We start from the raw sequence: 14,994 nt of genomic DNA on the forward strand, positions 1-14,994 counted from the left end.
CCTTTGGTTTGCAGGCCATTTGCCCTGAATACACTGTCCTGCCATGTGTGCTCCCCAGGCATAAACCAATGCATCTGTTGTTATAGTTTGCCTGGCTGTGGGTAAGGTAAAAGGCTGACCCTTGTTGAGGTGACATGCCTGAACCCACCATAGAAACTCCTGTTGAAGGCAGGGAATGAGTGGAATTATTGTTTCCAAGCTGTGGCTGTGTTGGGTCCATACACTTTTCAGATACCATTGTAATTTCCTCATATACAGTTTTGCAAATGGTATTAGTAGTATGCAAGATGCCATGAATCCCAAGGCCTGCAGAATTTTTCTTGCAGGGAGCTGGGTCTTTGTTGCCATCATTTTGAAGTATTGAGTCAGTTGTCCTTGCTTGTCTGGCGTGAGATAAACCATCTGGGCAATTGTATTTAAGCTGGCACCCAGGAATATTATGTCTTGTGAGGGCACTAGTTTTGACTTCTTTTCGTTTACTGTGTACCCTAGGCAACTCAGAAGGTTTTTGACAAATGCCAGATGCTTTAATAGAATGTCCTTGTTTTCTGCTTGAGTAAGGCAGTTGTCCAGGTATGGATATATTTGAATCCCTCTTTGTCTGCAGTATGCAATTACTGGTGCCAGGCATTTTGTGAAGACCGTGGGCGCAGTAGATAAGTCAAAGGGCAGTGCAGAGAATTGGTAATGGGTTGAACCTGCAATAAATCGGAGGTATCTTCTGCAATTTTGTCTGATAGGGATATGCAGGTATGCCTCCTTGAGGTCCAACGTTACTAGCCAAGCCTTCTTGCCCAGCATGGGAAGAAGTTGCTGCAGTGTTAGCATCTTGAATTTGGGTACTTCCAAGTATGTGTTTAGAATTGAGAGGTCCAGAATGGGTCTCCAGGCTTTGTCCTTTCGGGGACCTAGAAACAGTCTTGAGTAAAATCCTTGTCCTTGCTCCTGTGTAGGAACCTGTTGAATGGCTTTCATGTCCATGAGCTAAAATTTGCTTTTGAGCCTCTGCCCATTGATTTGGTGGCAGGTTTGGCATTCCTTTTATCTTTGTCAAAGTGTGAAAGTGGAATCTGTATCCTTGAGATACAATATTTAGGACCCATTTGTCTTTTGTGATGATGTGCCAATTGTCTGCAAAAAGTGCTAGTTTTCCCCCCAAGGGAGCTGCCAAGAGAGTTTTGCTTGGTAGTCTGGGGGGTAAGTCATTGTGTTTGTCTTCTGGTAGATTGAGACCTGTCTTCTCCTCCTTTTTGGGTTATGGCACTCCATGTCGAGGCTGGTAAGAGCCTTGTGGCTGGCCTCTGCCTCTTGGGCGTCTGTATCTGCCCCTCTATGGTCTGGCAGAAGCTGGAAAGGACAAGTTTTTGGTTGGCCAATTTCTGCTGAAACGAGGGGGTTGAACCTGTAAGAAACCCTTGACCATCTGCATAGATTTTGCCTTATCCTCCATTTTCTTTAAAACTACTTCTGCTTTTACACCAAATAAAACATCCTGCTGTAAAGGTGCATCCAATAACTTTGCTTTAACATGATCAGGTAAAGTTTGTTCTTTTAATAAGCATGCCTACATATGACAGACCCCGTCACTGCTGCTCTACAAGAAGCAGCCAATAAATCAAATCCACATTGCAAAGTATGTTTCCCACTTGTTCAGCTGAATGCAACAAATCTTGCATTTCCTTGTAATCTGGCTGGTCTGTATGTGCGAGCATTTTTTGTTTTAATTGAGACATCAGATATTGTTGATATTTCAGCATGTGAAACTGACAATTTAAGGCCCTCATAGCTAGAGTAGCTGAGGTGTACACTTTCTTTCCCCATCTGTCTAGTGCTCTAGAATCCCTTTCAGAGGGCACAAGATTTTTTAGCAATAAAGGCCTTAACCCCTTTGGGACCCTGGGAAATGGTTTCTGGGTCAGCAACAGGGCTTTTATACAGGAATTTGTGTGAGTCAGGGACTCTGTAGTATTTGTCTGGTTTGGCTGGTGCTGGAGGTAGTGAATCTGGGTTAAGGCTAGATTCTGAATAAACATCATCCACAATATCTAACACAGGTGGAATAGCAAGTGGTCTGCGCTGGGGTAGTAAAAGGAACTCTCGGAGCCTTTTCTTAGAATCAGAGTAATCCTGGCCTTCCCAGTGGAAATGTTCCCTCATAGTGTGTAAGGTTTCCCCAAAGGAGTAGTCTTCTGGGGAGATGCAAAAGGGATAGACTCTTCAGCATCTGAATCTTCATAAGGGGGAAAGGAATATTCCTGTTCCTCAGAAGAGTCTGAGGAAACTGAAACCTGGTCAGAGGAAGCGTAGTCCTCCTCCTGCCTTGGCCTTTTATCAGGAGGGGGATGGGAACCCCTGATTAGGGTAATTAAGTCTTCAGCCATCTTAAGCATCTGTTTCTTATGCATGGGGCCTTGTACTGGAGACTGCTGTACAGTCTTCGTTTTTAAAGGAGTTCTCAGTTTTGCATAGGATTTAATAGTGAGTGTAGACAGTCTGAAGACACCTTCTGCAACTGAAGGCGTTTCAACTGCACCGGAATCTCCTTCAGGTATGGAGTCAGAAGGGCCTAAAGGTAAAGGTTGTGGAGGCCTAGCAATCTTCGCTTGTGAATTGGATGTCGCCTGGCGTTCTAAATCAGTGGTAGTCAGGGGCTGCATAGGCACCTCACTGAAAACCAGAGAACCGGCGACTGGTCTAGCAGAGGCCTCGGAGTCTGGTTTGGATTTCGGCTGCCTGTCCTTATCTTTGCATTTTTTATGCATTCCGGTCGTCGGTTGGTCCGACGGCATGGTATAATTAAATTTCCTACCAAAATAATGTCGGGTGAAATCAAACAGATTTTTAATAGTTCATTTATTAAACCTAGCACAAAACTGACAACCTGTGACGTCATGGTCTGGGCCCTAGGCAAGGAGTACAATAAGAATGAAAGTCCCCAACGGGGTACTTAGCTTTATGAAGACTTCTGTCTGAAATTCGATTTGAAAATCTCAGGAGTCGGCCGACCAGCACTTGCGAACTGCTTCTGCTTCAGGCACCGCGCGGCAAGAAAGACTAAAGAAAATGGCGTCGGATGCATATTGTATACCCCTGGCGCACTGACGTCAGGGAAGAAGCGACAGCAACTGACGCCGGACCAAGACTTTGGAACTTGGGTCGACTGTGGGACCGCCTGACGGCAGGATAACCCAAGTGTGAGGACTGCAGCAGTGTAACATGATAAACATCTATAAATTCTTTTTTCACTTTGTTAGAAAACTGTAAAAACAATATCCTATATTGCGCAGAACTTATTCATAATGAGGCCTCCTATTCTGACCCAAATGACTTTGCCAGTATCCTTACAAACACATTTATTGCCAGCTTCATTTCTAAGATTTCTATTCGGAGCCCTGAAATATCAGAATCCATTACTCCTCTCATTATCTCTAAAGATCGTTTATTGAAAGTACCAACCAAGATCAAAAACACTCACTTTGTAGACTTGATAACATACCTGGTTGATTAATTAATAGCATTAAACATGCCCCTGCAAGACACAAGATTACCTACTAGTTTTGTCCCTAATGAGTGGTGTTGATGTCCTCCCCCCCACAAAGGTGGCCTTACAACTGATCCAGGTAATTACAGACCTACCAGCTTTATAGTCTCATCTGCAAAGCCATGGAACATATTTTAACTGACCTTAAACTGTGATACCAAGAATCTTGAAAATCTTGAAACCCCTCCCTCAACAGTTTGAATTTGTGAAGGGTGGATCTAGTCCATTTAATCTGGTAAACTTCTTCAAAAGGGTTACATAGGCTGTAGATTGTTTATCTACCTGGCCAAGGCCTTCAACAACATTCGACATACTATCATCATACAAAAGCTAAATGCTTTAAAAATAGACCCACGTGTAGCAAGATATATAGCAAATGGAGACTGGAAGCTTTATTCAGTAATTTTTTAAGGGGAGCTCTCTATCTTGCTAAATACATCATTAAAGACCAGATTGTCCTGGACCTCTTGGTTCTCTGCAAATGCAATATCTCCAGCAACAATAAAACCAGTGACCTAATTCTTCACAAATAAAACATGGTAGAGGACAACTTTATGTCTGCTAAACCTCTGGAATAAACTTCTGCACTTTAAGCTACGCAACTTGATTCCTTTAAACATAAACTATGTAACTGGATGAGTATCCACATGTTTACTCCAAGACAGACTATAATGACCCTCCTGGAAAAAGGTAGCATGGCTAGAGGAAGGAAGGGCACTGGCAAGGTGAGAATGGTCATGAGATTCGGTGGCCTTGTAATTTCAATGAATCTGTGGTGGATCTGCTGAAGTTCTATGTTTCATACAATCAAAGTATGGTATGATCAGGTCCAGTATGTTTTCCCCTCTTGTGGGAGTGGTAACAAGTTGTTCCATAGCATTTGAGTTTATAAATTCTAGGAACCTTTGGGCTAGGGTGTTGGAGCTAGAGTAATGCTCCCAGTCTGTTTGGGTAGTTGAAGTCGCCCAATATAATGGTGTTTGGAGAGACCTTCATATTTTCCAGTGTTCTCAGGAAGGCCGAGTGGGGTTCCTGGGTTTGGGAGGGTGGTCTGCAGCAGGCTATAAACTGGAAGGCAGTTTTACCCACTGTTAATTGCACATGGATAGTCTCTGATGCTTCGTGCTTTGCCACCAACCTGGAGGTGTGGGTATCTGATGAATATCGATACTCCCCCTCCTTTTGTGGTTCGGTCCAAGTTTTGGGGCCGAAAAGCATGGTATGAGGTATAACCTTGGTAGTGCTGGGGTGCTCTCGGGAGCCCTGAACCAGGTTTCTGTTACTGCACAGATATCGATGTTCTCCATGCTAAGGAGAGTTTCGAGTGCGTGCATCTTGAGGTTTAGACTTCTGGCATTGAGTAGCATTACTCTTAGTTTCTTATCCCTTGTGATACCTATGGAGGTGGGTTTGTCTTTTGAGCCTTGCCTAAAAAAGGCACTATGGGGGTAGCAAGAGCCTTTGCCAATATCCGAAAGCCTAGGGGTGACAGGTGCAAGCCGTCCCTAGTGAAGCACTGTGGCTTGTCGAGCATATCATCCCAAGCTGACAGGCATTGGATCCCCTTTGAATGACACCAGTACTTAAGCCAATTGTTGAAATTGATCTTCTTGTCTTCATATTGTGGCATCATTCTTGGTGAGGGTAAGATGCTACTCAAGGTCAGGGTCATACCGGCCTGGGCTACATGCTCAGAGAGCTCCTCTAGGTCTCTTTTCATGTAGTCCACGGAGGTACGTCTCAGGTCATTCACACCAGCATGGACAATGACTGAGTCATATTTGTACTTGCCTTGGAGTGACCCGAGTGCTTGTGTTATGTGGCGGACCCTAGCGCCCGACAGGCTGCTCACCGTGACCCTCTCCTTGTTCAGCCTGGTGAGAGGGACGTCAGTGTGCCTGATGATAGAGTCACCTATTACAAGTGTATCAGGTGTGTTTAGTCATAAGGGCTGTGACTGTTCAGCACACTGGCTTTGCGAGATATGTGCTGCACGTGTTTTGTTTTGGGGTAGCGGTTGCTTGGGTGTCTGCTTTGGATGTCTCTGCTGCTTAGGCAGATCTTTATTTAGAGCCTCTGAGTATGTTTTTGTGTGATCATGTGTTTGGTTTGCTGTCGTGGTAGGTCTATGTGAGACTGGAATTGTAGTGAGTGTGGTTTCCTTCTCCTCCTGACTGGTTATGCCAGTACTGAGTTGAGAGAACTTAGCCTCCAGTTTGGCTATATGGTTGCATCTTTCACATGTGTTGGAATTTGTTGGGAGGAGGAGAGTGTTGTCTGTGTACATGAGGCAGTTGTAACATTGCCTCAAGATTCCCAGATTCACCAGCTGGACCGGAGAGGAGATTGACAACTGACCTTCAGACATGCTAGAATAATATTGGGAATTCCTTTATAATTGAAAACAAGGGCCAGTGGGGAGTGAGGATGTAGTGCTTTTAATTTTTAGTGCTGACTTATATAATTGCTTTAGTGAGCAACTGCCAGGTAACTTAAGTGCAATGTGTTACAGGTAACTTAAATGCAAAAACGACAAACAGTAACTTTCTTTCAAGTGAAACAAGGAAATAAGTACAGTCAGCAATGCAGATATCACTAGTGATCCACAGAAGCACTGAGAAGCCGCGTATTAGGTGGAATTAGCGTTCCAGGGAAATAACAAGCAAACAAACAACAAGCATATAAACAAAGCTATATTCAGCAGGCCTGGATCTAGTCTATGCTACAGCAAACAAGGTGTACCAATTTCAGTACGATACAGTTCAAATATTCAGGCACTATAAACCTTTAACCAGAAATTGCCAGCTCAGAAGGGCAGAGTCCAGCCTCTTCTCTCTCAAGAGTGCAGACCACAAACCTTCTTAATGTAAAATAACTGGCCTGAAGCCCAAGTGCTTAAACCAGAACTAATACACTAAGAATAACAGACACTGGGCTCTCAATCAGCAGTTACTAACTTAGAAGGATGAAAGCTACCTGTCCTGCCACAAACCTTCCTAATGTAAAACAACTGGTCTGAAGCCCAAGTGCTTAATCCAAAAGACTTAGAATGATAGCTACACTTTAATCAAGTTACTACCAAGCAGTAATAAATACAATTGAATACTTTAGAGAATGCCTGGATTAGTGCTCAAGTTACACAAACAAAGCTAGATCCAGCAGGCCCGAATCCAGTCTATGCCACAGCAAACAAGGCGCACCAAAGGCGCACCAACTTCAGTAAGAAGCAGTTCAAATATGCATGCACTATAAGCCTTTAACCAGAAATTCCCAGCTCAGAAGGGCAGAGTCCAGCCTCTCCTCCCACAAGAGTGCAAACCACGAACCCTCTTAATGTAAAATAACTGGCCTGGAAGCCCAAGTGCTTAAACCAGAATTAATACATTTTTAGAATAACAGACACTGAGCCCTCAATCAGCAGAACCTAGAAGGGTGTAAGCTACCTGTTCTGCCACTACAGTGCAGACCACAAACCCTCTCAGTGCAAAACAACTGGTCCGAAGCCCAAGTGTTTAAACCAAAAGGCTTAGAATGAGTTACACCAAGCAGTGATAAATACAATTGAGTACTTTTAAGATGATGCAAAAGTAAAATAAAGTAGGTAGAAACACAAGTACAGTAAAAGCAGATGAAATTTTTTTTTCTGAACAAGTGCTGAGATCAAAGAAACAGATTTGAGTGCTGAAACTAGAAAACTGGCTAGTTATAAGAAAAAAAAATAAGCTAGAAGGCTTCCCTCCAACACAGAAGGGCTTGGGGGCTCAGAAGCCTACAAATAGTCTATACCAAAAGGCAGGAAACAAGCTTAATTTTTTTTTCTGTTTCCCAGATGTTCTCTTTGTATACAGTAGGAGTGCCTGAGATCAGAATATGATCTCACTGCACTCAGTTGAGTGAGAAAATGAGATGGGCCCAGAAGGAGTATCCAAACAAAAATTTACAAGAGGGGCGGGCAGTTTCAAGGCTACTAAGATTTAACACCAAAACAAAAACAGGGAGGGTGGGTGGGACTAAATGAAGAGCAGAGTCAAAACTTCCAGTTCAGTTAATATTCCTGCAACACAGTTAAAATTAATTAATACTGTATTTTTTTAAAAAAAAAGTGCAGATAAAGGTACTTAAATTCTCTTATACGTCCAGTTGAATACAGCTAGTTCTTAGCTGGCCAAAGCTGAGGTTTTTAAGCAGAAAATATTTCACACTGTACCACTTAAATAGGCAAGGACAGGAAATCAAAGAATGTGGCTACCCCCACACCTGCAATTACTAGCAAATAACAAAATTCAGCAAACACTGACTAACTTCCAGTTCAGTTAATATTCCTGCAACACAGTTAAAATCAATTTAAATACTGTATTTAAAAAAAAAAAAAAAAAAAAAAGTCCAGATAAAGGTACTTAAATTCTCTTATACGTCCAGTTGAATACAGCTAGTTCTTAGCTGGCCAAAGCTGAGGTTTTTAAGCAGAAAATATTTCACACTGTACCACTTAAATAGGCAAGGACAGGAAATCAAAGAATGTGGCTACCCCCACACCTGTAATTACTAGCAAATAACAAACACGGACTAACTTCCAGTTCAGTTAATATTCCTGCAACACAGTTAAAATCAATTTAAATACTGTATTTTTGAAAAAAAGTGCAGATAAAGGTACTTAAATTCTCTCATACGTCCAGTTGAATACAGCTAGTTCTTAGTTCTTTCCAGAATTTCAGAAAGAAGAAACAGAAGGGCACTACATTAATAATTGGAGTTCAGATGACAGAACACCCTTCATGAAAGGATTACTACTACTGACTTTCAGTGCAAGGGAACACACTGTTCACATAAACAGTGGTTTATGATAGCTGACGCAAAGGAGGAGTGGATGGAGTAGCTGTCTAAAACTAGATTGGTATTAAGTCAGCCAATTGTTTCAGCATTTTATCTTCTTTGACAATTAACTTCTGCACTTCAACTAGTAAACGGTCTTAAAATTGCCCAAGTTAATGACTGTGGTAGAAGTCACAACTTAGGTATTGTTTCTTGATGTCCGGTATCAAAGTTTTGCTAACATTTCTCTTTTTTACAGAGATAGAAAGAGGCAGAAGTAGTTAGTCTCCATGGTAACAAATGAACCTTAATTTCTGGACTGGTCCAAGGTGGGGCCCTACATTTGACGTAACACTGTCTACAAGGGAATAAGCTGTTAATAGACAAAGATGAAGCAAAAATATTCAAATGAAGAATCAAAAGGAAGGGTGAGCGAGGAGGCCCAGGGCTTGATTAAGGAGCACGATGTTGAGTACACTAGCACTTAAATCACTTGAGGTGTCTAGAGCAGGGACAGTGATGTTCTTTCTGAACCATGCTCTTATACCAAAGAGTGAAGACAGGTATACCCGTTGTTTATGTTGACTCTCGTAAGGCCTGCAGCTGCAATATTATCGAGAAAGATGCAGGTGCAACAATGCTGCCAAATCAGTTAGGCATAAATATCTGTACAAATCCAAAAGAAGTTTCTCCATTCAGTGCTTAACTCTTCCATTACAACTGGGGCATTTTTAATGAGTCACTGCAGTGAGTTTTCGGATGTATTACAACACAAAAAGTTAGGTTGATTCTTTTTGTTGCAGTTGTATAGATGATACACTGAGCAAGCTAGTTAGGATGACAGAAAAAAAAGCACTGTAATCTGTATTTGTGAATGACAGCCACACAGCTGTCTTTCCCTACTATGCTGAATGTTGGTGACATCCATTTTACTGTCCAGAATGTCAGAGCTTAGCCAAACTTCCAGGAAAGCAAAAATATCTGAACTGTATTAGGAAATTACCACCAGATATATCTAGTAAGAAGTCTGATGCTAACTTTTCACAGAGATATAAAAAGAAGTCAAAGAAATGCAGACTCAAGAGATATGGGGAAGACACAAAAACAAACATGAAAACACCTTGCACACATGGAAAGGCAACACAAGATGATGTGTTTTACTCCTCTTGTGAGTGATCAGGACTTTGTGATCAATGGCTTTTTACTGTCTGTGTATACAAATGTATGTTAGTACATACAGCTCTATAAAGTAACCCAAAAGGAAAAAGCTGCCAAATCTCAACAGAAGTACACATCATCTAACCAGCTTCTTAAAGACATCTTGAAATCACACCAGTATACAGCTATAGATCTTGTCTTGGGAGCAGGTTAGAGTGTACAAATAAGTCAGTCTGCTTGAAGGTATTACATTAACACATTTAAATTCACCCTCTGCTTTCGATACAGATAATGCTATCCTGGCATTCCCCAGATATAAAAAGGTATGGAGTGAACACGAAAGGTTAAACACAGAAGCAAGAACTTAAGAATTAGAAGTTAATCAAGCTAGCATGAGACCATGGACAAAAAATAAAAACAAAAAATCCAACATAACAATACATTTATTGCTTGCTCTCATAAACCTTGCTTATAACTTGCTTTTCAATCGGTGAAGCTTTTGAGACCTGTATCTCTATATTACACTTTATACAGCTGCATCTCTTCTTTAATGGATACATATTCACCCAGACTGTACCTGTAAATAATCATTTGAGATCAGTGCACACCAGTAAAATGTGAATTATAAAATGACTCCCTATTAATATTTGAAAACGTGCATGTTGATTGGCTGGCCCAACCAGCGTGACCATTGTAAATACCACAATATATCAACAGAAAAAGGTCTGGTCGGCCAGACTTTTTTCCGTTGGTATAAACTGCCCCAAAACCTTTTTTTTTACAATTATATAAAAAAAAAAAAAAAAAAAAAGAGAGAGAGAAAATGGAGCAACTGAAACTCTCTTTTGTCCGTTGCTTCCGTTTCAAAGTATTGATGCACTGGGTATGTGTGGGAACGCAAGTCCCATTCACATGCTCAGTACATCAAAACGAAGAAGCAGTATACCACAACTGGTGGAAGAACAGTAATCCACCATTATACAAAGACATTATTTAAGAAAAGTAAGGTTTTCTTCCTTAGACTCCTTGGTTGTGGTATATTGAAGATTTATCCATGGTTGCCTTTGTTTAATCACCCCGGGCTTCACTCATAGGTTCATAGGTCAGTACTAGGCTAACTGCCCTTGCGAGCCATTTTAAACGTAGCCAATTATCCCTTGTGAGACTCAAACCCTGTACCTTGCATTCGTAAGGCAAACACCTTAACCGTTAGGCCACCCTCCCACTCTCGTGATGAAACCACACCAACCGTGGGTACATCTTCATTATACCATGACCCCCCATTAATATTCCAAAATGTGCACGCTGATTGGCCAGCGTGCACGTTGTAAATCGACTTACACTAATGGAAAAAGGTCCGGTCGCCCAGACTTTTTCCATTAGTATAAGTCTCTTTTAAAACATTGTCTCTCTATGTTAAGAGTTTAACATAGCGACACAGGAAAGCAACGGAGAACTCCGTTGCTTTTTTTAAAGCTGTCTCGCTATGTTAAACTCCTTTAACATAGCTTTTTCCGTTGCTTTTTTTTAAACCTGTCTCGCTATGTTAAACCCATTTAACATAGCGAGACCGGTTTAAAAAAAAAAAGCAATAGAGAAAGCAAGATCTCCGTTGCTTTTTACTGTTTCGCTATGTTAAATGGGTTTAACATAGCAAGGCAGCTTTAAAATAAGCAACTGACATCTCCGTTGCTTATTTTAAAGCTGCCTTGCTATATTAAACCCATTTAACATAGCGAAACAGTAAAAAGCAACGGAGATCTTGCTTTCTCCGTTGCTTTTGGCCACAGCTCTGATGTACTGCGTAGGCATGTGCAGCACATCAGAACTGCCACGGATACCAGCCAGCTGCGGAAGGGCAGCAAAGAGGCATTATACAATGCCATTATTTAAGAAAAGTAATTATTTCTTTTCATAAATAATGTCATAGTATAATAGCAATAACCCACTTCTGGGTGTGGGTAATGCGGGATTTACCCACGGTTGTCTTTGTTTGGTCCCTCAGGCTTCACCCTCGGGACCAAACCATGCCAACCGTGGGCAAATCCCGCATTACCCACACCCAGGCATGGGTTATTGCTATAATATACCACACCACGTCGTCGGTTATTGCCTAAATAAAAAATGCCCTGAAACAATACGGGACAATTACCAGCAGCCTTTGTCTTTGTACAGCATACTTTTTTTGCAGGTAAACAAATTTCACCTCGTAAGGAAAAGTGAAGTAATATGTGCATCTCTAGCCGGCATCTGGAGGCAAATTTTGTATGAACAGACCACACAGTGATTAATTTCTACAAGTAAACACCCTCCTTCTGACAGCTGCAAAAGACAGCATGACGACGACGAACATGTGAAAAAATACATTTTCAGCACTTTAGATGCACATTAAAATGCCAAGTGAAGGTATTGGTATTAGTCTGACAATGTTAATGAGGTACACATTGCAAAAGAACTGACGCTTCTTTAACAAGCAACTCCAAAAGTAAACATTTGATGTAACAGCCATTTAATAAAAGAGGTCCGTCTCTTAGATAAATCCATCTTTGCATTCCCTTTGTACAGCATACTTTTGCAAGTAAACAAATTTCACCTCGTAAGGAAAAGGGAAGTAATATGTGCATCTCTAGCTGGCATCTGGATGCAAATTTTGTACGAACAGACCACACAGTGATTAATTTCTACAAGTAAACACCCTCCTTCTGGCAGCTGCAAAAGACAGCATGACGACGACGAACATGTGAAAAAATGCATTTTCAGCCCTTTAGATGCACATTAAAATGCCAAGTGAAGGTATTGGTATTAGTCTGACAATGTTAATGAGGTACACATAGCAAAAGAACTGACACTTCTTTAACAAGCAACTCCAAAAGTAAACATTTGCTGTAACAGCCATTTAATAAAAGAGGTCTGTCTCTTAGATAAATCCATCTTTGCATTGATTATAGGCTTACCATACGTCCGGTTTTCCCCGGACATGTCCTCTTGTTGTGCTCCTGTCCGGGCGTCCGGGCGGTTTTGTCGTTGTAAGAGATTTGTCCGGGTTTTACAATCCTGAGGCAGAATTCAAATCTACGCATGCGCGGAAGGTAAAAGAGCTCGCGAGAGTCGCGAGAGCGGCGAGACTGTGTTTGCGCGGGGAGAAACGCAGGACGGTGTATGTGTTAGGGAGGAGGACTCAGCCACATAGCTGATCTGTGATCACAGAGTTGAATGTGTGTCGGTGTCGGAGTCTCCGTTTTGGTTTTCACTACTCATTCTGGTATATATTTTTTTAAGTCAGTTTAACTTACTGGTGTTAAGTTAATATTCTTGTTAATGATGGATAGTTGTTTCTTGCGGACGATGGATGAGTTGTTGCGTTGCGGTTGAATACATTTCGGGTATGTCATGTGTTGTGTACTTCGGCTTTCTGGGTTTTTGGAGTTACTTATTATGGTAATTTGGTGTTTTAATCATCTTGGCATTTTGCAAATCGGTCTTTAATGATGGATAGTTGTTTCAGTCTTGCCAATGGATGAGTTGCGGTTGAATACATCATTTCGGCCATGCCATGTGTTGTGTACTTCCGCATTCTGGGTTTTTGGAGTTATTATGTAAATTTGGTGTTTTAATCTCGGCATTTTGCAAATCGGTCTTTGAGTAAATTCGGCTATTAGATGTAGACCTGTTCTTATACCTCTAATGAAGGGACTTTATTTTTGGTCTCATAAAAAGACTGCTGAGCTTTGGAGCCCACATTTAGATTATGTTTTTGAAGGCACTTGAATTAAAGCACAGTAAACAAAATTCTGTGTCTCAAATTTAGTGCTTTGTCTAATTTTAGGGAGCTTTAATATGAAGGCAGGGGGTTATTATTAATATCTCAGATAAAGCTGAATACATCATTAAGATGTGAAATACGTTCAACAGATATGGTTTCAGTGAGTGCTCACAGTATGGCATATGGCATGCTTATATTATAGATAGCATTTATGAGAAATAACTATTGGAAAGGGTCATTATACTGATGCTATTATTTTTACATGGTTTCTTATCCCATTATTGGAAAATGTTTATGAATGAAGTGAATTTTCCTTTTAGGTCACTCATAAAATCAACAGGGTCCAAGACTGAACCCATGACCATAATAGAAGAAACAATGCTGATCCTTTTTTGTTTAGGATGCCCTCATATGTGGAAGTTACTTTTGATCCAACAGACCATGCCAGGCACTGTTCTTATAGATGCCAGGCACTGTTCTTATAGATGCCAGGCACTGTTTTGTTACTCTGGGTATCAAATCCCTTTATACAATGACAGTTTTTTTTTGTTTATTGCTGTTAATGTACGTGCGATGGTTCATTTATTTTCTGGAAAAGTTAGTATATATGTACTAAATATAATTTCTGAGAAATGCTGTTGGAAGGGGTGGCAGAACACAGCCAATCAACAAATAAAATAATTTATTTGTTAGTGAAACATGGAAACTAGCATTTGCATGTGTGTGTGGGGGGGTGGGTATTTTTATTTCAGCACTGTACATTAAGTATTCTGACTTTCAGTGAGACATGGACTCTGTGTGTCTGTATCTATACTGACTAGCATCCCACCCCCCTCAAAGGTACCTCCTCCCCACCTCTTCAAATGAAGAGCCAAAATAAAGTCTATTCCTTCTAGTATATGTCACCAGGTGCCAAGCTGCAAAATGCCTACCCCCCCCTTGCCCCAAGTATTCAGGTTCTGTTTTTGTGTCCTAGCCTTGACCCTCCATCCTCACACTGTAGAAAAAAAGCAATCAATAAGGTTTTATTTTTTTTAACTGTAGCAAAAATTTTATAGAATTTTAATGCTGCCTGTATGGAGTGCTATAGCTCTCAGGTTTTAATTAAAAAATGTATAGGTATATATTTTCTTTTTAAAACTGTGTTTTTAAATTAAAGCCCATTTTCTTTAACAAACGATACAGCTTATACCCTGCTTGCAGAGAACACTACAACACCCAGCCTTTTTTTTTTTTTTAACTAAAGAATTTACTTTCAAACTTTAGCAAGCAGTTGTTTCACTTCAGACTACACACTGAATGTTACAACACTTTGAGTTTGACTAGAAATGCAATACCAGCTTTTAAATGTCAGCGTCACAGCAAAGAGTGATTTGAGATGATGTTTGATCGATCGTGATCGCGAATACCTTGCTCCCAGGATAGTTGCTCCTCTCATCCTGCACTAGGTATACTATATTTATAGCCTATCTAAACATTTCTGTTTCTTTATCACCTCTAGATGAATTTCAGGATTAAACATTGTTTTCATACTCATTAGATCCTCTTAGCTGTTTGTTTATGCATTTACTCATCAAATTTATTATGAAGTAGACATTCCCTTAAATTTTACACAAAACTGAAGAAAATATTACAAACTAATTTCTCCAAGCTATTTCCTTTTGTACTGAGAGTGACGTATATGAGATTGCATAGGTTTATACAGGAGTTATGACGTGTG

At 40.7% G+C, this 14,994-nt stretch overlaps 1 protein-coding gene across 3 annotated transcripts in view; it reads right to left on the reverse strand.

The window, feature by feature from the left end:
• TEX2 (testis expressed 2) overlaps positions 1–12,575 on the reverse strand; it is a 1,745,284-nt gene extending 1,732,709 nt beyond the window's left edge. For all 3 annotated transcript variants that reach the window (XM_044068055.1, XM_044068056.1, XM_044068054.1), the window contains exon 1: positions 12,466–12,575. The gene's annotated coding sequence lies outside the window, so the exon portion shown is untranslated. The remainder of the gene's footprint in view (positions 1–12,465) is intronic.
• Positions 12,576–14,994: the final 2,419 nt, after the last annotated feature.

This window comes from Protopterus annectens, chromosome 4.part0 (assembly GCF_019279795.1).
Source record: "Protopterus annectens isolate FY-2018-M chromosome 4.part0, PAN1.0, whole genome shotgun sequence".
In the NCBI taxonomy this organism is placed as follows: domain Eukaryota; kingdom Metazoa; phylum Chordata; order Ceratodontiformes; family Protopteridae; genus Protopterus; species Protopterus annectens.